Source organism: Cibotium barometz, chromosome 47 (assembly GCF_041138505.1).
Source record: "Cibotium barometz isolate CiBa-2024 chromosome 47, ASM4113850v1, whole genome shotgun sequence".
NCBI classification, from domain to species: Eukaryota; Viridiplantae; Streptophyta; class Polypodiopsida; order Cyatheales; family Cibotiaceae; genus Cibotium; species Cibotium barometz.
In genome coordinates this window covers 4,014,696-4,035,463 of record NC_141092.1, presented here as the reverse complement: position 1 = coordinate 4,035,463, position 20,768 = coordinate 4,014,696, and the positions used below count along the sequence as shown (strand labels likewise).

General features: G+C 52.3%; 1 protein-coding gene across 16 annotated transcripts in view; it reads right to left on the bottom strand.

Annotated features, from left to right (window-relative positions):
* Nucleotides 1-20,768, bottom strand: part of PHYLLO (2-oxoglutarate decarboxylase/hydro-lyase/magnesium ion-binding protein) — a 169,922-nt gene that overhangs the window by 33,581 nt on the left and 115,573 nt on the right. The gene's annotated exons all lie outside the window — the stretch shown is intronic.

The following is a 20,768-nucleotide window of genomic DNA, read 5'->3' as shown; positions in this document are numbered from 1 at the left end:
TTTCTCATGTTTCTAAATTTTCGTCTGCATTTTTATGGGTTCGCCTGTGATTTGGGTTTCTCCTTGCTGATCCCCCCCCCCCCCCCCCCCCCCCCCCCGCCCCACCGCCCTTGCCCTCGCAGAAACAAGGTCCTTCTATTAGTTAACAGAAAAACAGCCTCAAGAGGATAAAAAGGGGGGAAGCATGCAATTCTACTTCAGTCCGCCACTCTATGAGGAGAAGGCTATCTGCCAAGTGGGGTCACCACCACTATCTACTATGAGAAAAGGACCAAATCGCCAGAGCCTCCTGAAGGCTTCCCGACGCTTCCGCATACGGCCACAACCACCCTAAAGCTTCCTTTGCTAGCCGCTGGAGTATGAATGATGTCAAGCCAGATGCTCCTGATGGACTCCGCAAGCAGGGTGTGGGTGCCTTCGATGGCTTTGATGCATCGAGCTCTTCAAATGTGCTATGCGGCGATGGTACTACAAATCTCCCATCTCTAGCTCGAACCACGAGTCCAAGGACCAGTAGATGGGGTGGGGACTGGCACAATTGAGATGCGAAGGTGAGAGACCTGAAGGGCTAGCCCCCCACCTTCCTCCTCATCAGCCATGGCAACCTTGGTCTCAACGGATGCCAAAGTGCCCTCGACCTCGGGCATCTGGATCCTACGGCCAAGACGTGCGGTGTATGCAAAAAATGGGGTACCCGGAGTCTCCTCCCTGTCTACAGGATCACACCAAGTCCACTCCCTCGGATCCCAATGGAGGCACGTGATGGGCCGGCTCTCCCAAATCCATAAACGTGCGAGTCTCTCCCTGGCCATCTTGGCCGGTGGTGGATCAATTTGCCACTCATGTGCATGGAATCCAATCACCCTCACGCTCTGTAGTAACGTGCATCCCCTGAAGTCCTCCAAGGCAGGCTCTGATCTCACTAATCTGCCATGAGGTCCAATTGACAAGGTAAGCAAGGCGGAGCTCTCAACCACGCCATGAACTGCCAGGAGAATATCCTGCCTAGTGAACACTCCTAGCCACGGCGGAGGAATAGAGTCGATGCGGAGGTAGAGTCTATCCCTGCCCCTAATCCCCATCAGACCCCTCTCCATAGCCACTTGTGGGAGCTCTCTAAATGGAAGCCAAGCTCCAAGGGACCTCGCAGGGCCCGTGCGAGCCCCAAGCATGTGACCACTAGGTAAACGGATCAGGGGGTTCCAAATCAAGGACTTATGGAGACGCTTCTTAGAGGATACCGGAACAGACTATTGAAGGAAAGACCTGAGGTGAAAGGAAAGAGATTCATACTTCGCTTCTTCTCTATTGAGGCGAAGAAGTTCTTGAAGAGGCGACCCACTTTAAAGAATACAGGCATTTTTCTTGGTGACGATCTTACTCTTTCACAGCTTGCACATATGAAGGAAGTCATGCCAGAGATTAAGGCGGCAAGAGAAAAGGGAAAGATAGCATTTTATAGAGAAGTGAGGGTGCTCATCATGGAGCGACGCTCTACATGATGGTGCGAGACCTATGGGACCAAATTAAAGCTGGCAGCCTGGAACTGCAATGGATCCCTCAGACTTGATGTAGGTGCCCTTGAGGACAGCTTTAGAGATAGAGATATAGTCTTCTACTCGGAGACTCACCAGGCCCCTGGTCAGATGATGCCACAGGTGACAGGATACAGATGGGAGACAGCTTGCAGAGTAGGGACGAGATCGGTACACAGTAGTAGAGGATAGGGAGGGTGGCAGTTCTTTTCAGGGATCAGCTGCAACCGCTTCTACACATCGTTCGGAGAGATGATCAGGCCAGATATATGTGGGTGAGACTGAGGGCCGACACAGGCAGATTCCTGTATATTGCCATATGCTATTTTGCTCCTAGTACATCGACATATGCAGCACCTAGAGGGCAGTCTCCTTTCTCTGTGCTAGATGATGACATTTGCTAGGGATGGAGACATCATCCTGTTAGGAGACTTTAATGCCTGTACGAGAAACCGCTAGACAGCCTTTTATGATACCTAAGAGGAGATGCTGAGAGAGCTGAACACTCTGGATATGGGATTAGACAGACGCTCACAGGATGTGGAGTGCACAAAGTTTGGGAGATATTTGGTAGATATGAGGACTGCACATGGGTTGGCCATACTTAATGGCTTGCAGAGGTTTCCGTCAACAGCTGGTTTTACTTGCTTTCCACATAGACATGGTGCTAGCACAGTGGATTATGTTATGGCTATGCCGAGCTTTGTTTCATGCATTGAGGACTTCACAGTTGGATCTCGGCCCATTGGGGTAGTAGTGGATCATGCATTGTTGACATTGACCATCTCTTTTCACTTTACCAGCTCAGAGGACACGAGGGGCAGATCACACTCGATATACTTTTACTTCAGAGACTGATGCTGTCTACAAAGATGGGATTTATAGACGTTTGTACACAGAGGATCCAGGGAGACCTTTGGAGGAGCTGACCCATATACTGACAGGACTTTACAGGATGTAGCGAGAGAGGCATATCCACATACTCAGCCTGGACAGAGACAGCGTTCTGGGTGTATGCCCCAGAACATCTAGTATGATGAGGAGTGCAGAGAGACAAGAGCCCGACTGCAGCGGGAGGTTGCTTTGGGAGTCAATACTCAGCGACAGTCACGTATTGCCTTCCGGCGCCTTGTGCGAAGGAAGAAGCGGGCCTTCCTTGCTCAGCTAGAGCAGGAATTATACAAGCTGTTCTTGAGCCAGGATTCGAGGGAGGCTTGGCGTTTGTTTCATGAGTCCTTCCCTACTTTGGCATTTGTTTCATGAGTCCTCCCCTACTTTGGCCATCACTTCTACAGAGGTCTGGGGTAGTTATGCACCATCTCTATATACAGTTTCTGGACAGACCCCTTTTCCTGACCCGCTTGCACCATGCCCACAGACATGTACTTTATTTACCGCTGCAGAGATGGTAAGGAAGGCCATTGATAGGATGAAGACTGGGAGAGCATATGATCATGATGGATTGGTCGCTGAGCACTTTATTCATGCGAGAGACATGCTGGCAAAGCTTCTAGCAGTGATGTTCAATCGTGCTATGTGTGAAGGCTTACCCGAGACTTGGAGTATGTCCACCATCGTGCCTATGTTCAAGTCAGGGGACCCTATGGAGCCAGGGAATTATTGCACTATTATGATTGGTCACACACTAGCACGATTCTATGCATCCATTCTTGAGGACAGTTGAGTAGATGGGCAGAGAGAGAGGGCATTCGAGCAAAGGGACAAGCAGGGTTCAGGAGAGGTTTCTCTACTCTTGACCATATCTTGACTCTGCGGGCCATTATTGGAAGGGCAGGTCGCATGGGCGACGGATTTATTGTAGCTTTGTGGACTTCCGCAAAGCATTTGATACAATGCTGCCCAGAGCCAGATTGATGAGGCGATTACAGGAGATGGGGGTACCCACAGAGCTCATATGGGGGATCATGGCTTTATATAGATCAGTTGTTGTAGGACAGGTACGCACCCCAGAGGGGGTCTCTACTTTGGTTCACTCCACTATAGGAGTGAAGCAAGGTTGCCCGTTATCTCCTTCGTTGTTTGGTATGTATGTGGATGAGGCTTCTGACTACATTGAGAGATTGGGGGACAGAGGAGCCCAGCTAGCAGGTACATGGATCCCACTGTTGTTATATGCTGATGATATTGTGTTGATCTCTGACTCCCCTGAGGGTATGCAGCGTCATCTGGATGCTTTACATGAGTTTGCACATAGTGGATTGTCTGTCAACCTTGGCAAAACCAAGTTTATGGTGTTTAAAACCACGCCACAGTGGGTTAGGCGATCAGCTCCCACATTTACATATGGGCAGGAGATTGTGGAGTATACAGATGCATATACATATCTTGGGGTAGTATTCAGTGGGCCAGTGTTTTCGATGAGGAGAGCAGCAGAGACTAGATTGACTAGAGCACATGCAGCCCTGGGTGGTTTGGAGAGGATGTGTTCGCAGGTTCAGTTTCAGGAACCTCGAACGAAACTTTGGCTTTTTGACACTCTAGTGACATCAGCTATGCTTTATGGAGTGCAGATATGGGGACCTTCAGTGGGCCATCACAGCGCAGGCAGGTGGAGAGGTATGGAGAGGCCTTTCGTATCTATGATTGCTAGGATTATTAGAGCCAAGGCCTTGGTACCTCATGAGATTATTCGAGCAGAGCTGGCGGCTGCCCCTCTGGTGATTGAGCCTCTTACGAGATCAGTCTCCTACATACATGGCTTGTGGGATCTCCCCTGACACAGATATGCACGCCTCGCCCTTGAGTCCTCCCGACAGTTAGCTTTACAGGGAGACACGGCTTGTTGGTATGGACAGATGACATCTTGGTTCCAGGCACATGGTTTTAGCATGGACAGATTGCCTCCCTTCCAGTATTCTCTGGAGACACCCTCTCTCACTCTCACACGGACAAAGATTACCAGACTCATCCGTCAGGATTTAGTTCAGCTGGACATTAGGAGGACATGGATACAGCCGACTGAGGAGCTGGGCACGAAGATGGCTTTCTATAGAGAGCATTTTCTTCAGCTCACAGCAGATGGTTTTGTGATCAGACCCAGTTACATGGATGTACACTTGTCTCATGCAGTACGATGTGCTATTGGTCAGATTCGCACATCCTCACACCAGCTTGAGATTGAGATTGGCCGATATAGAGGTATACCAGCTGAGGCCAGGATATGTCAAGTATGCCATGGGTAGCCAGAGACAGAGCTGCATTATATATGCCATTGTACTGCATACTATGAGATACGTGGTCGTTTCCACTGTTTATTCAGAGGGGGTTTTGGACCACTTTCCAGAGTCATGGGGTACCAGGACCAGAGGTGTTTGGGATTGTTCTTGCTTGAGCTGCGGAGATATAGAGATAGCCTGCTTAGGCGCACAGAGAGCCAGACTCAGAGGCACATTACAGACTTCTTTAGTCCAGCCATCACTGTGCCAGATGGACCACAGCAGCAGCAGGAAATGGATACCGCCCACACCAGCGGTACACTGATTGATCGTGCGATTGACCTTGGGTGGTCCAGCAGCAGGAAATGGATACCGCCCACACCAGCGGTACACTGATTGATCGTGCGATTGAGCTTGGGTGGTCCAGACGCCCACGACTACGGAGGAGGGCATCCCAGCATAGACGGAGGTTGCAGCGGCTGATTCGGATTATTCTTGCGAGACATGCGGGACACCCAGTCAGGGTGCTGACCACAGAGGATATTGAGGAGATCTGCCAGCGTCCGATGCAATCTTATTATGAGATGGAGGCACCTCCGTAGTGTACCCCCCGTCCCACATGATATTGTATCCCCTCACTGTACTCCACTCACCTCCATAGCGTACCCCCCCCCCTCCCTCACTATATTCACACCCTATAAGGGTTTCTGTTTACCTTCCAGTTCCAGTTTCATTTTCTAGGTGCCAGTAGTATCATCTTTATTTTTCATTTTCTGGTTTTTTATCCAGACATTGTATCAAATCCACCATGATGTAACTTTTTGGTCTCATAGGTCATTATGGCCTTTTGAAGACGTTAATAATACAACATAACAGGGCACTTCCCACACACATGGAGCATGAATATCATTACCCGCATTCACAAATCAGGTGACTCGATGGACGTCGGGAACTAGAAGACTCTCATGGTTGGCCATATTATGTCCAAGATATATGGATTAGTACTTGAGACAAACCTCAGGTCTCGAGCCGAGAGGGAGGGTCTTCGTGCTCCAAGACAGACTGGGTTCCGCAGTAACTTCTGCACACTGGATCATATCTTCACCTTGGGGAGCCTGATTAAGCAAGCCAAGTCACGGGAGCAGAGACTCTATTGTTGATTTGTGGATTTCCACAAAGCATTCGACACAGTGCCATGGGACCGGCTCCTAGAGAGATTGCAGACACTTGGGGTGCCTTCAGATATGATCTGGGAGATCATTGCTTTATATCAGAGGGCGACGGGACGAACCAGATGCCCAGGTGGTCTATCAAAGGAGATACATAGTACTATGGGGGCAAAGCAGGGCTGCCCACTCTTCCCGACACTCTTTGGCCGGTACATAGGTAAGGTCACAGACTTCATAGACTGAGGAGGGAGTGGTGGATCTCTCTCAGGGATTTTGGTCACTTTACTACTCTATGCGGATGACATCATTCTGATATCAGACTCGCAGGAGGGACTGTAGTGCCACATGGACACCTTAGATGATTTTTGTACGCTGAGAGGCCTTTAAGCGAACCTCGGGAAAACCAAGGTCGTGATCTTTCACACTTCCAAAAGGGTTATAAAAGATACAATGATCACATATAGAGGCAGTCACGTGGAGGTGACAAAATCATATGTATACTTGGGTATTACCTTCACTAGTAATGGGAGCCGTTTCTCCATGAGACAGGCATCATAGAACACGCTCACCCGAGGTTATGTTGCCCTTGCATTGATGTAGCAACAGTCTCATCGGGCTCACTTCCAGGAGCCTCGCACCAAAGGATGGCTATTTGACACCTTAGTCACCCCAGCGATGATGTATGCAGCACCAGTATGGGCCCCTACCACAGATCCTCATGATCTCCAGGATGATTCGCAGCACCTTAGCTCTCACAAACAAACTCTCTCTCCCTCTCAAATCTCTCATACACACTTTCTCTCCCTCGGGCCTCCCTTAAGGCTTACACCTTGCTCAAGGCAACCCCTCTCTCTCTCTCTCTCTCTCTCTCTCTCTCTCTCTCTCTCCCCCTCGGGCACGGAGACAGAGACTCTATTGCTGTTTTGTGGACTTCCGCAAAGCCTTCGACACAGTCCCGAGAGAGCGCCTCTTCCACCACTTATAGACACTAGGCATACCCCCCGACATGATGTGGGGGATTTACAGATTATATGAGAAAGTGTTTGGACGAGTTAGATGCCCATGGGGACTATCAGATATGATTGCCAGCACCATTGGTGTGAAGCAGGGCTGCCCTCTCTCCCCGACACTCTTTGGCTTATACATCGATGAGGTAGCATACTACATCATACACGGAGGAGGCTCTGGGATTCACATCTCAGGTACGACTGTACACATTCTATTACATGCTGATGATATCATTCTTGTGTCGGATACTCGGACAGGGCTACAAAGGCATCTACAGGCCCTGGATACTTTCTGTACGGAGCGAGGACTCACAGTGAACCTTGGGAAAACCAAGGTTATGGTCTTTCATACATCCGCAGCAGTCAGATGCCAGACTATCCTTACACTAGCTCGAGGACAGGTAGAGGTGGTGGGCTCATATGTATACCTTGGGGTCACATTTACCAGCTCATCAGGGAGATTCTCTATGGCACAGGTAGCCAGAGACAGAGTGACACGAGGGTACGCAGCACTAGCAATTTTGGAACGCCAGTGTCACCAGGCACACTTCCAGGAGCCCCGTACTAAGGGGTGGCTATTTGACACACTAGTTACTCCAGCATTGATGTATGCAGCAACAGTATGGGCACCAGGTTTGGCTACATCCTCATGGACACAGATAGAGCGCCCTCAGATTTTGATGCTCTCACGGATGATCCGCAGCAAACCTTCAGTACCACATGATATCCTTCGAGCGGAGTTTGTTGTACCACCTATGTTAGTAGAGGCCATGTTCCAAACTATCTTTTATACACAAGATGCGGGAGCTCCCACTAAATCGGGTATCTCGGGCTGCTTTTGAGGCATCCAGACAACTTGCTGAGGAGGGACATACCTGGTCATGGTACTCCCAGGTGGTACAGTGGATATCATCGCACAGGATTGATGTTGACAGATTACCACCCTTACAGCATGACCTAGCTGCACCACACAGACGCCTCTCTCAGACAGAGAGGAACAGAGTCGTGAGACATAACATTTGGCAGGGCCACATACAGGAGACTTGGCTATCTCCCAGTCGGCCACTCCCAACGAAGATGCTCTACTACAGAGACCAGTTCTTGAGCACCTCCACAGACGGCTTCATCCAGCGACCACGATACCTGGAGGTCCACTTATCACATGGAGCCAGAGTAGCCATTGGGCGACTAAGGGTCTCATCACACCAACTAGAGATCGAGACTGGGAGAGCAGCACACATCCCTCGAGCAGAGCGCATTTGCAGATTATGCCAGACGGGGGTAGAGACAGAGGAGCATTTTGTTTTGAGGCATCCAGACAGCTGACCGAGGCTGGACACACTGGATCTTGGTATGCACAGATGCTACAGTGGTTCTCGCATCATGGGATAGACATTGAGCGGTTGCCACCTTTTCAGTATGATCAGTCTGCTCCACGGGGTTACCTCTCTCTCAATGAGAGGAACAGAGTGATGAGACGGGACATATGGCAGCAATACATACAGGAGACATGGACAGCACCAGAGAGCCCACTACCACCAAAGATGCTGTATTACAGAGACCATTTTATGAGCATCTCAAGGGATGGGTTTATACAGCGACCGCGGTACATACATGCCACACAGCTCTCGCGTTGCTATTGGACAGCTACGAGTCTCATCACATCAGCTAGAGATAGAGGTTGGGAGAGCGGCACGGGTTCCTAGAGCTGAGTGGATATGCAGATTGTGCCGCGAGGAGGTGGAGACTGAGGATCACTTTGTATGCAGATGTAGAGGCCACCAGGGGGTCAGAGATAGATATGCAGGATTGTTTGAGGAGCACTCTTCACTAAATTAGTTGATGGAGGCCTCAGACCAGCGACAGCTTGGCAGACTACTACTAGAGCTTCATAGTTCTCGAGAGACTCCTCCAGACACCCGCTCCCACTAGGGGTGGGAGACAGCGCGGGGGGGGGGGGGGGGGGGGTGAGGCAGAGGGCGGAAGGGGACATAACGTAGACCAAGGGGGGTAAAGAGGGCGATGGCAGGCAGGAGGGGGGAGAGGCGCAAAGGTGCAAAGGGCAGGGCACAGGTCAAGGGGGCTCACAGCTCCAACACATGAACGTATTGCCTCCCTGCTGTTTAGGGTTTCCCTCTTCTTCTCTTTTAGGCTTTTGCCTGTTTTTAGGGTTTATATTGTGTGTTTAGGGTTTCAGCTGTGCTGTTAGGCTTTCAGCGGTGTTGTCACCTTCTGCTCTGAGCCAATCTGTAGGACCTCTCTTTGCAGCACCATCCACCATCTGTGTCTACATTGGCAGCATGCCTATTCTCAAGTGTGGGAACCTGTGCTGGGTCTCGTTTAAATTCTGTCGGCGTGCAGCTCTCCTTCATGCTGCCCACCTTTGTGGTTGTGCATTCCTGTTGCCCTTTCTCTGGAAGTCTTCGACATGGCAACCGCTGGTCTGGAACCGGGTTCCACTTTGGGTAACCCTTCTCCCTCTGCCGTACAGGTCATTCTCTCGGAGGAGAAGAGCGTAGTAGTTTACTCCCACATCGAAACACTTTCACAGCCTGCAATTTCTGGTCATAAAATTGGTCTTTCTCAGTCCCGCTTGGAGATTCGGACTTGGTTGCATGCTTCTCTTGCCATCACCACTGGCCGGATTCACGAGGTTCTTCTCTTAGGATGTGGGATCACCTTGCTGATGCAGAGGATGTGACTCATCTTCTCAGTCGCTCTCTATTGGTGGTTGCTGATAGGCCGATATGCCTCATTCGTTGGTACCAGGGCTTTTCGCAAGCCGATTTTGACCAGCACCTTAAGTCCACGCCACCCTATCACCCTTCAATTCCCTGGTCTGTCTCCGGAGCCTTCTCCTACTATGAGACGGATTGATGCTTCCTTTGGAGTTCCTTTACCAAAATCCTTTGCTTCTACAGTGCAGGGTGCTCCTGCTGAGCCTGGTGTTCCACAGGTCAGGATGGCAGTTGCTGATCCCTCACAGCTTCCACAAGTAGTCGAGGTATCAGCTCGTGGTCAGGATGGCAGTTGCTGATCCCTCACAGCTTCCACAAGTAGTCGAGGTATCAGCTCGTGGCAACACATAGCTGGTAAGGATGGTGGTGACTGGAAAGAGTGGCCAGTGCTTGCACTATCATCAACAGGTCATTTGGCCAAGTAGTGCCCCCGTTTTCCTTGACCACCGCACACTACCACTGGTCTAGACCCACAGCTTCATAGTCAGTCACCACCTCAGCCAATTGGAGATCCGGAGGAGGGTGGCTGGCAGCCAGGTGGTGGTGGGAGGCAGAGACAGAGAGTCCAGACTCACCAACAAGCAGCCCCTTTCCAGCCTAGGCGGCAGGTGGCAGATCCTCAGCTCAGGTAGCAGCAGATGCCTACCCCTCAAGCACAACAGAAGCAGACAGTTTCTCCCCATCCATGGCAGCTCCCTATCGCTCCTTCCACTGCCTTGCAGGCGCCCTTGTAGCACGAGGCTATTCATCCTGTTGCTTTGCTCCCCGTCGAGAGTCTAATGTGCTCACAGGAGATCGGAAGCAGGTGCAGAAGGACCAGCTAGACACTATTCGGAAGGCCCATCAAAGAAGAAAGAAGACCAAGAAGAAGAACAAGCAGCAGAGACACGCTTCTGTTAGTAGTAGCCCTCCGCTTTCTGGTTCTTTTGAGCCTATTGCAGAGCCAATGAAGATTGTAGCTGTGTGCGATGCTATGTTGGATGAACCTGATAATGTTGCTGCCTCTAGTCACATCATACATCATACCTTTAGAGAGACACATGCAGCCTCCCCCCAGCCCCATCCAGTGTTCATCCCCCCAGGAGCAGGATAGCTCTCAACCTCTCATTCTTGTTGCTCTGGACCAGAGAGCTCTTGCGGTGGTGCCCAGGGTCTTGCCTCTTCATTCCCAGGATTTGTTTCATTGTGGCCTGCCCCATTAGAGGTGGATCAAAAAAGTGGGCACGGCTCTGTGCTCCATTTTTTCTCCCAGAGTCCAATATTATTCATTGGACACCAGACCTCGCCCTACAGTATGTCAGGATGCAGTTAGCCCGCAGGGTTGGCGAGTGGTGGACCTTTCAGAGAACAGGTGACGGAAGCTCTTAACCCTGATTGTTTGGCCTTGTTGCTTGGAAATGGTCCAGCAGACGCTTCTTTCTACCGGTCATTCTCCGAGTGTGTGAGACTTCGGTCTCACCTCCTTGCTCCCAGTCACGGAGTGCCGCCGCTGCAGCCAGACACTCTGCTAACACCACCCCTGCTCTCTTGCCCTGGTTGACAGTTGCTTATGAGACTCCTGCTCGGTGCCTAAGGCCCCTCCCTTTCTTATGATCCTTCCCGAAGGATGTGGAGTCTGATTCTTCTACAGATATTGTGGCCAAACGGCCACGTCATTTTGTCTATGCTGCCCATACCTACGCTCATTGCTCTTGAGCAGCACACCTTTCATGGTTCCTCATGAGTCTGCACTTAGTCTCCTAGAATATCAATGGTCTTCATAGTCAGGTAGCTGGGGATGGTTGTCGGTCCAAGCTACACCTGTGACAGGAGTTAGAATCAGGATTATGAGGCAGTTAGATGTTCTTTTACTCAGGAGCATCACATATTCTTGCAAGTCAAAGTCACACTTTTTGGGAGCCTTCCTTGAGCAAAAGCAGTGGAGTATGTATCTCTATTGGTGACAGATGGCTGGGCAGAGTGTGTGGCACGGGACTCTGGTTGCTGGCAAAGCCATATGGATTGCCATTCAGATTGGAGACACCAGATTGGAGATTCTGAATGTGTATGCTCCTACTGATGTGAGAGCCAGAGGGCAGTTTTGGTCTAATATTGTCGCGTCCCTTCCTACCTTGGATTCTTAGATTATTGGAGGAGATTTCAATAATCTTGAATCTCAGGAAGACTTGAGGGTGCAGTATCTTGATGGAAGGAGCTAGGCAATGGATTCTTTTGTTGGGATTGCAGCAGCTGCTGAGCATGAAGGTTGGGATCACTTGATGTTCTAGTCACATTGTTTGGATAGTAGGCATGAGACCTCCTTTTGCACACTTTCTGGCAGTCTGGTCTTCTCTTGGGACTTTAGGCGGCAGGCAGCTAGAGAGATTGGATAAATTCTATGTAGATCACTGGACTAATGCCAGAGCTGGCTCCATTAACATTCAAGCCAGGACCACTATGTTAGATCATGCACTAGTTCATTTACTGCTTGACCCTCCCTCTGTCTCGGCCCCAGAGCGGCCTTGTAGGACCCCTGAGTTTATTCCAGCACAGGGAGGTTGAGGAGGCCATTAGACTACTATGGATAGAGATTGGACAGATACAGAGGGTGTGGCCAACAGGGTGGCCCGAACCTTGGTCAAGTCGAGCCGAATTTGTAAGGAGATGGCATAGGCATGCAAGAGCAAGAAAGAGCTATTATGCGGTCTCCAGCCTCTATCCAGTAACTTCAGCAGCAGTATCCTAGTGTTCCTTCTCTCAGGGATCACAAGGTCCATGCCAAAGCAGCTTTGAGTGCCATACATGAGAACAGATCTGAGTTCCAGTTTCACTCTTCGGCTTCATTCTGGGCCCGCAAACGGGGATCAATGAACAAAGGGTTTTTCCGGACTCATGGGCCGCGGCCTTGTCGACATCAGCTTAGGGGTTTGAGAGATTGTCAGGGCTCAATCCATACAGCAGTAGATGAGGTTTTGGAGGTTGCCACTGAGTTCTACTCTACCTTGTTCTCTACTAAGGTAAATTCTCCAGAGGTCGAATTCGCTAGACAGAGAGCCTGCAGTTCCACTCCTAGGGTGGTCATAGAGGAGATGTTAGCCCATTGATGGCCCCTTTCACAAAAATGGAGTTGGCAGCTGTTTTTGTATCACAGAGTGCACACACTTGTCTACGTGAGGATGGTCTCTCTCGAGCCTTCTTTCTCTCCTTTCGGGAGTGGCTGAAGAACCCTCTTCTTCTGGCCTTTCAGAGGATTTTCTACTCTTGCGCAAGATGCCCCAGAGCATGACATCCGGCTTGATTTGTCTCCTTTTCTAAAGGGGGTGACAAGCTGGAATCGCGATAGCGGAGACCAATTACTCTATTGTCGACCGTCTATACGGGGTTGGCAAAGCTGATTTGCAACAGACTTTGCCAATTCCACCCAGAGCTTATTAATGACACTCAGACAGGCTTTGTCCAAGATAGGAGAATCTTGGACAATGTCTTCACCTTCTTTGAGGCAGCAGAGGGGGCTCAGCAGACCAGGCAACCTCTGGCCATTTCATTGTTGGATTTCGAGAAAGAATATGACAGAGTCGACTGCTCTTTCTTGGAAGGCACTCTTACTAGGCTTCGCTTTCCAAAAAAGTGGATTATGGGGGTGTCAGGCCTTTATCGTTGTCCCAGCAACAAACTGACTATTAGAGGCCATAGGGTGATTCTTTTCACTTGCAGGGGTCTGTGAGACAGGGATGTCCTCTTGCTCCTTATTTCTTTTTGTTCTTTGCCGAGACCATGTCTTATTTTCTTCGAGAAGGCCTAAGGTTACCTCTAGATTTATTTGAGGACCTCCTTCATGATGAGTATGCCGATGATGCAGCTCTGTATGTTGAGGTTCTTGAAACCTTTTTCTTGACACAAGAGCAAAGATCAACTGGAACAAGTACAATCTGCGTCGATCTGCTCCTGCGAGCTACGCCCCAACCCCCCCCTCCCATCTACCCTCCCCCTGCTGCTCCTCGCCGTCGCGCACCCCCCCCCCCGGTCCCCCGCCTCTCCTCCGCCTCTCTCCCCGGACTCCTTCCTCGCCTCCTTCCCCCTCCATCTCCCCCCCGCCTTCTCCTCCCCCGCCATCTCTCCCCCGCCATTTCCCCCCCCCCCCCCCCCCCCCCCCCCCCCCCCCGCCTTCTCCTCCGCTTCGCGGCTCTTCCCCCCGCCTTCTCCCTCACCTCCCCCTCCGTCTCGCCCTTCCTCCCACCGCTAGCTCCCCCGCCTCAGCCCCCCCCCCCCCCCCGGCCGCCGCTCCGCCCCCGCTATCCTCTCACCTTCCGCCTCTCCATTTCCTCGTAGGGCTGTATCCCTCCCGTTGGTGACCCCGGTCTCTGGCCTTTTCCCTCTGGAGGACTCCATGGAAGCCGCTCCGACTACCCCTGCCGATTCCGGTCTCCGTCTGGAGTTCACAGCTGCAGATCAGCAGTTGTTTGTTTCCACAGTATCCACTCTTGAGGCCTCCTCCTTGGTCTGCAAGATAGTGGGTAGCCGTCCGATGCGGAGAGAGCTTCGCGACCTTCTGCAAGGCAGCCTCGTTGGCGTGCCTGCCAAGATCGTCAGCGTCGATTTTTTGGGACGTGGCTACTACCAGGTGGATTTCGAGTCCCCCCAGGCAGCTCAGACGGTGCTGGCTCGGAGCCCCATTGCCCTCCGCTCATCCCGGGCGTTCCTGATGCGATGGACTCACGGTTTCGACCCCGCTTCTGACCCGCTAGGCAGGCGCGACAGGTTTCCCCATCACTATCTGCTTTCCTGGACTCCGCAGGGAGTACTTGCCCCTCTTGTCACTGCCCCGGGGCAGCGCAGCTGGGTAGGCCAGAGTTCAGTTCAGCGGCTGTTCCACCGCCACTCCGACCGGTGGAGATGGCGATCCTAGCTTCGCCCGCCACAGAGTTCTCTCCAGCCTCCCCTGGGGGCCCCCCGCGAGTGATGGGGCTCCCAGTGGATTACGGTTTTTTCAGGTGTCTCCAGCTGGATGCTGGCCCTTTCGAGACACTGGTCGCGCCCTTGCGAGTTTGCGTGGTGTGCCATCCCTCTCGTTCTCCTTCAGTGGTGAGCAGCATGGTGGCCTTCTCCTTTCCTCTCAGTGTTGCCCCAGACACAGCATGGGATTGCAACTCTGTAGAGGAAGTTTTGCGTGATCAGATACTGGAGTTTTCTCTCCACTTCAGTGACTTGGGGCTCACGGACCTATTGCAGACCCGATTACACTCAGCCCGCATGAGCTTGTTTGGTATAGGAGATTGGCGAGCGGATCCGGTCCACACCTCAGTTGAGGCGGTGCTACTGATTCTCCTCCACGCCGCCCCGAGGGTGCAGCCTACCTTTAGATACATATATGCAAAGGATTGGTCTCCCGCCTATGGCCCGGACAGGGCGAAGGCGGAGTGGGGCTGGACACAGAGACAGGTCACCCTCTTTTTGGAGAGACTCCGCACCCGGACAGACAGTGACTATTCTCCCTCCAAGCCGGCGCCCAAGACTCACAGAGTGGAGGGCAGCTCATCCGGGCCGGCTGAGAGAGGTGAGCCAGTGGCCATAGCTCATCCATGAGGATCCTCTCATGGAACATCCAGGGTCTTGGTGGACCTCGCTGCTACATTGGTCGGGGCAGACTTCGCCAGGAGATCCAGAGGGCTCTCGTTGGAGGACCCATAGATATCCTTTTCATCCAGGAGCACCACCTTTCTACCAGGCGTACCCGCACCTGCGGGAAGATCTTGCCAGGCAGGAGTCACACTTTTTGGTCACCGGCATATGGCTCCCAGTGGAACCAGGGTGGAGTATGCATCTCAGTCAGCGAGCAGCTTCTATCCGAGGTTGTGGATTCGGGCACTCTGGTCCAGGGTCGAGCGCAGTGGATCATCCTTCGGGTTGGGGAAGACCCCATTGGCTTCCTCAACTTCTACGCCCCTAATGGGGCGACCGGGAGAGCTGAGTTCTGGAGCACCATTAGGCAGTCCCTCCCCATGGCAGACCATTGGTGCCTAGGGGGGGATTGCAACATGCTGGAGGATGCAGAGGACAGGATGGGTGGCAGCCAGGAGACCATTCATGGGCCGGAGCTCGCTGCCTGGGAGGAACTAGTGCTGCAGGTGAGAGGCCAGGATCCGTGGACTCTCTCGGAGTTTGGCAAGTTGCAAGGGAGTTTATCTTTCTCGCGCTCGGATAGACGGGCCACAGGAGTTAACCTTCCCCGCATCGACAGGCTTTACATTGATGAGTGGGCTTGCGATAGAGGTGGCACTGTGGGTATACTTGCAGGCTCCTCGTTTTCAGACCACTTTCCAGTGCTTCTCCAGATCGATGACCCTACGAGAGGAGAGCGAGGCCAGAGCGTCCGGATTCCAGATTGTCTCATAGAGGAGCCCGAGATTGCGACCAGAGTCGCGCAGGTCTGGCAGGAGCTTCAGTTCAGGAGAGGATCGGCAGCCAACGATCTTGACAGGGGTTTGCAGGAGATCAGTAGGATGCTCAGACAGGCTGCCTTGGACCGTCTGGAGGCTTTCAGAGAGCAGGAGAGGAGCCTGCGGAGGAGTCTAGCTTCCCTTCAGAGACTTCAGGAGAGGGAGCCTACGAGCCCTTGGATTTCAGAGCAGATGGAGTCAGCTCGCACAGAGATCAGATCCATCGAGGAGAGGAGGGTGGAGTTCCGATTCCATGCTCGGGCTTCTTTTTGGGCACAGGCTAGAGACAGAGTGACTCGAGATTTCTTTGAGGCGACAGGGCCTCGCTTCAGACGAGAGGGTCTCAGGCGTCTTCGGCAGGCTGATGGCCAGGTGGTGGTGGATCCCCCCAGGGTTCGGGCGATTGCCACAGATTCTTACAGGGATCTGCTCTCTGCTGAGCCAGCAGATGACAGGGTGAGAGAGGCTCGGGAGGTAGTCTCGAGCTTCACGAGACCGGTTGTGCCGGCCCATTTCCAGCACTCCCTTCTCTCCCCCTTCTCGGATACGGAATTGGAGGAGGCTCTTCAGGCACTTCCTCGGGGCAAATGCCCGGGTGAGGACGGTCTCTCAGTGGCTTTCTTCCAGAGGTACTGGGGTCTCTTGCATAGGGGTTTCAGATTGGCATTCCAGGAGATCATGGAGTCGGGAGACATGCCGGACAGCATGGCAGAGGGGTTGATTCACTTGATCCCCAAAGAGGGAGGAGACAGAGTGGAGATTAGACAGTGGAGACCGATCACCTTGCTAGGCACGGCCTACATAGTCCTAGCTAAGGCGATCAGCAGGCGGCTTCAGCCTCACCTTCCGGACATCATCCACTCCATGCAGACAGGCTTCATCCAAGATAGGAGCATCCTGGATAACATCTTCTCTTTCTGGGAGGCTACGGCTTTGGCTAGATTTCGGCAGGAGGATCTGGCAGTGCTCCTTCTCGACTTCGAGAAGGCATATGATCAGGTGGACTGGGCCTTCATGGAAGGCACTATGGAGAGGATGGGCTTCCCCCCTCAGTGGATCCGTGGGGTCTCTGCACTCTACACATCGGCTCATAGCCAGGTGCTGATACAGGGCGTGCGCGGAGAGAGGTTCCAGCTCTCGCGCTCGGTGCGGCAGGGGTGCCCCTTGGCGCCCTTTCTTTTTCTTTTTGTGGCGGAGGCCATGAGCACTTTCTTGACGGCACAGGATACAGGTTTGCGGGGCCTCCAGCTCCCCATCCGCACCTCGGAGGAGCTCCTAGACTCGGAGTTTGCGGATGACACTGCTGTCTATCTTCAGGGAGGGGAGGAGAACCTCCGCCGCTTCGCCTCAGCCATGGACAGGTTTTGCAGAGCTTCAGGCGCTTTGATCAACTGGCACAAGTCGTGTGGGTTGTGGGTCAGTTCTGTGCCCCCCCCCCGACTTGGAGGCCAGTTGATGGGTTTCAGTGGCTACCCCCCGGCACTACAGTGCGCTATTTGGGATGCTATGTGGGCATTGACATATCTCCGGAGCAGCAGATAGCCCCCCCTTCTTCTGAGCATTCGGAAGAAGCTTCTGTATTGGAGTACCGCTCGTTTATCTCTGGCTGGCCGAGTGGTTGTGGCCAACCAGGTTCTGCTTGCTACCATGTGGTACATCACTTCTTGCTGGGCCTTCTCGCGGGCGTGCATGGGCCAGGTGCAGAGGCTCATCAGGAAGTTTCTTTGGTCCGGTGGCGACGGGCGGCCCGTCAGGGCCAACAAGGTGGCATGGGCTGTGATCACCCAGCCAAGGGAGAGAGGCGGCCTGGGCATAGTTGATCCTATTTGTCAGAGCCGAGCTTTGCTTGGCAAGTTGGTGGTTCGTGGCCTCCTACCAGGCGCTGAGCCGTGGAAGGAGTTTCTTGTTTCCAGGATTCTCAGCCGCACTCCTTCTCTTAGCGGCCCCTGGACCGGCGGCCGAGCATTGGCGGCGACGACAGGGGCTCTCCCATGCCTTCCTTAGGGACTTCTGGCAACGCCTTTGGGCCAGCTTCCGGCCCCGGAAGGTGACACTTTTTCTCTGGCTTACAGCGCATAGAGGACTGGCTGTGGGGGCTTGGCTAGCTTTTGGCAGACACCCAGCATCCTGCCCTTGGTGCGGCCATGCACAGGAGTCGCAGCGGCACTGCTTATGGGATTGCCCACAGGCACAGCAGGTCTGGCAGCGCGCTCTCAGGATGGTTTTTGCAGGCTCGCCAGGTGAGATGATGGCGACGTGGGGTGCGGTGGCTTGGGCCACGGACAGCGGCCCGGCCCTTGGATACGAGGACGTCCCTGGCAATGTGACCATCCAGGTCTCTGACAGGGCGATGGCGGTGGTTCCGACACCAGACTTCTCTTCGGCAGTCTCCCAGGAGGGGGACGGGCACAGATGGGAGATGATCAGCAGCATGACGGCTTGGCACATATGGAGAGCCCGATGCAGGGAGGCCATAGACCGCCAGGCGACTCCACCGGCGGAGGTCATACAGGCCCTCTGGGTGGACATCATTCACACCTTGAGAGGACACTGGGGGGAACTTCAGGGCGACTCGGATCGCATGAGAGGTCGCCACAAGGCGTTCCTCCGCACTTGGCAGCCTGGCCCTTTCCTCATCGCGAGGGGCGAGGATGTCACTTGGCACTACAAGCCTCCAGTTTGGCTCTTCTCACCTCCCGCATGTACTACTAGGTAGCCCCCTCCCCCCCCCCCCCCCCCCCCCCCCCAGAGAGCGGCCAGCCCCACGGGGGTGGAGCTCCGGTGTTCACTGTGTTTATTATCCCTCCTTGTGAGGTGAGCTTTGTAGCCTTATGGCGTTTTCTCATTAACTAATAGAAGGATCGTTTTTCCCAAAAAAAAAAAAAAGATCAACTGGAACAAATCTTTGGGTTTCCTTTCTCCTACTTGGGGTCAACAGTCAGGATTCACTTGGATTGGTCGCGCGCAAACTACTCGCTATTTAGGTTTCCAAGTTGGCCTTGACATATCGAAAGCCTGACAGTCTGTTCCAGTGATCTCCTCTATCAGGAGAAAGCCGGCATTTCCGATTTCAGCTAGACTTTCTTTGGCTGGCAGGACCTTGGTGGTTAATCAGGTTCTCTTGGCCACAGCTTCGTATGTCACTTATTGTTGGTGCCTTTCACGCTCTCCCATCTCTCAGCTTCGATGGTTGATACAAAATTATTTGTGGGCTAGCTCATATGGCACTTTGCATACGTGAGCTAGAGTGGCTTTGGATACAGTTATTCTACTGACACATGATGGCTTTGGATACAGTTATTCTACTAACACATGATGGAGGTTTGGGCATCATAGACCCTCAAACACAAAGCAAGGCTATACTGGAAAAATTCATGGTTCGAGGGCTCACTCCAGGAGATCATACCTGAACGATCTTACTTCGGGATGGTGTGGGTCATTGTCACCCTCGCCTTGGTGGAGATTGGAGGCCTCCTATTAGATGGATTTTCACTATTCTCAGCTATAAGCCGCCTTGTTCGGCCTTTCTTCGTAGTTTATTGCGTGTTTGGCATTCTCTCAGACGATGCCTCATTCACCCTGAGCCCACTCTTACAGAGGAGATTGAGCGATAGCCTATCCTATGGAATCCCCACATCAGAGACGCTTCTAAGCACATGATTGGTGAGCGATCTTACATCTCTTTGGCTCGTTGAGATGCAGGTCTTGCTCGCTCTGTTCGGACTTAAAGGTTAGCTTTCAATGAAATATCCAACGGTGATCTTGCCCAGCGCATTGGAGGTGGTCTCACTTTCGTGTATGCTCAACAGACCGAGATTGATGAGGCTATTCGTTTACAATGGCTGTTCGGATTGGATCATCACTTATAGGGGGATTCTGAGCCCTTTTGGCAGGCCCAGTTCTCACTGACAGGACTTCCTCTCATGGTTACTAGAGGAGTGTTGTGGCTAGTTACACATGATTGGTCCTCTTTTGGTCCCAAGTATAGATACTCTTAGATGGTAGCGGATTAGGGTGTTTGCCTCTTGCGGAAAGGGGTGGTTTATTGACCCTGTGTTGATTGATTCCAGTTTATGTGAGCACACACTGTGGTGTGTGAGAATCGACCTTTGACAGACTTAGATTGGGATCCAGGTGAGTGGTTTTGGCCTCCATTAACGCAAGGCAAAGAGCCGGTTCCCTTCCTTCAGTACATTGCCAAGATTGGGCATCGCGCTAATAGGTCTTCTTGTTAGAGAGAGAGAGAGAGAGAGAGAGAGAGAGAGAGAGAGAGAGACGGGGAATTTGTGAAGAAGCTCTATGGAAGCTTGTTGGACAGTGTGTTTGTTGATTTATTTGTGTGCGTTGAAGGTCGTTGAGATGAGAGAGATTGTTTGGAAAAAGACATGGGAATAGTGTGAGGAAGCTTGGGTCTTTTCACAGCAATTGTTGCAAGGAAACAAAGGATCTTGTAGGAGGTTGTGGTGCCCTAAGATCTCTAGAGTGCAGCTCTGTTAGAACTTGGATAAATCCAATGCTTTCCTCAATTATTCCTTGCTCTGTTTGAAGGTGGAGACCTGCAGAAGGTGGCTGCAGTTTCTATTGATTGTTGTATCTGTGATTTGAAGAGTTGTTGCTAGGATATATTTGTGGAGAATCCCTCTGTTACTTGGTGCTTTCTCTTTTTTGTTTAAATCCCATGTCTCTGAATTTGGATTGATGAGTTTTTTATTATCTGGTATGTGTTG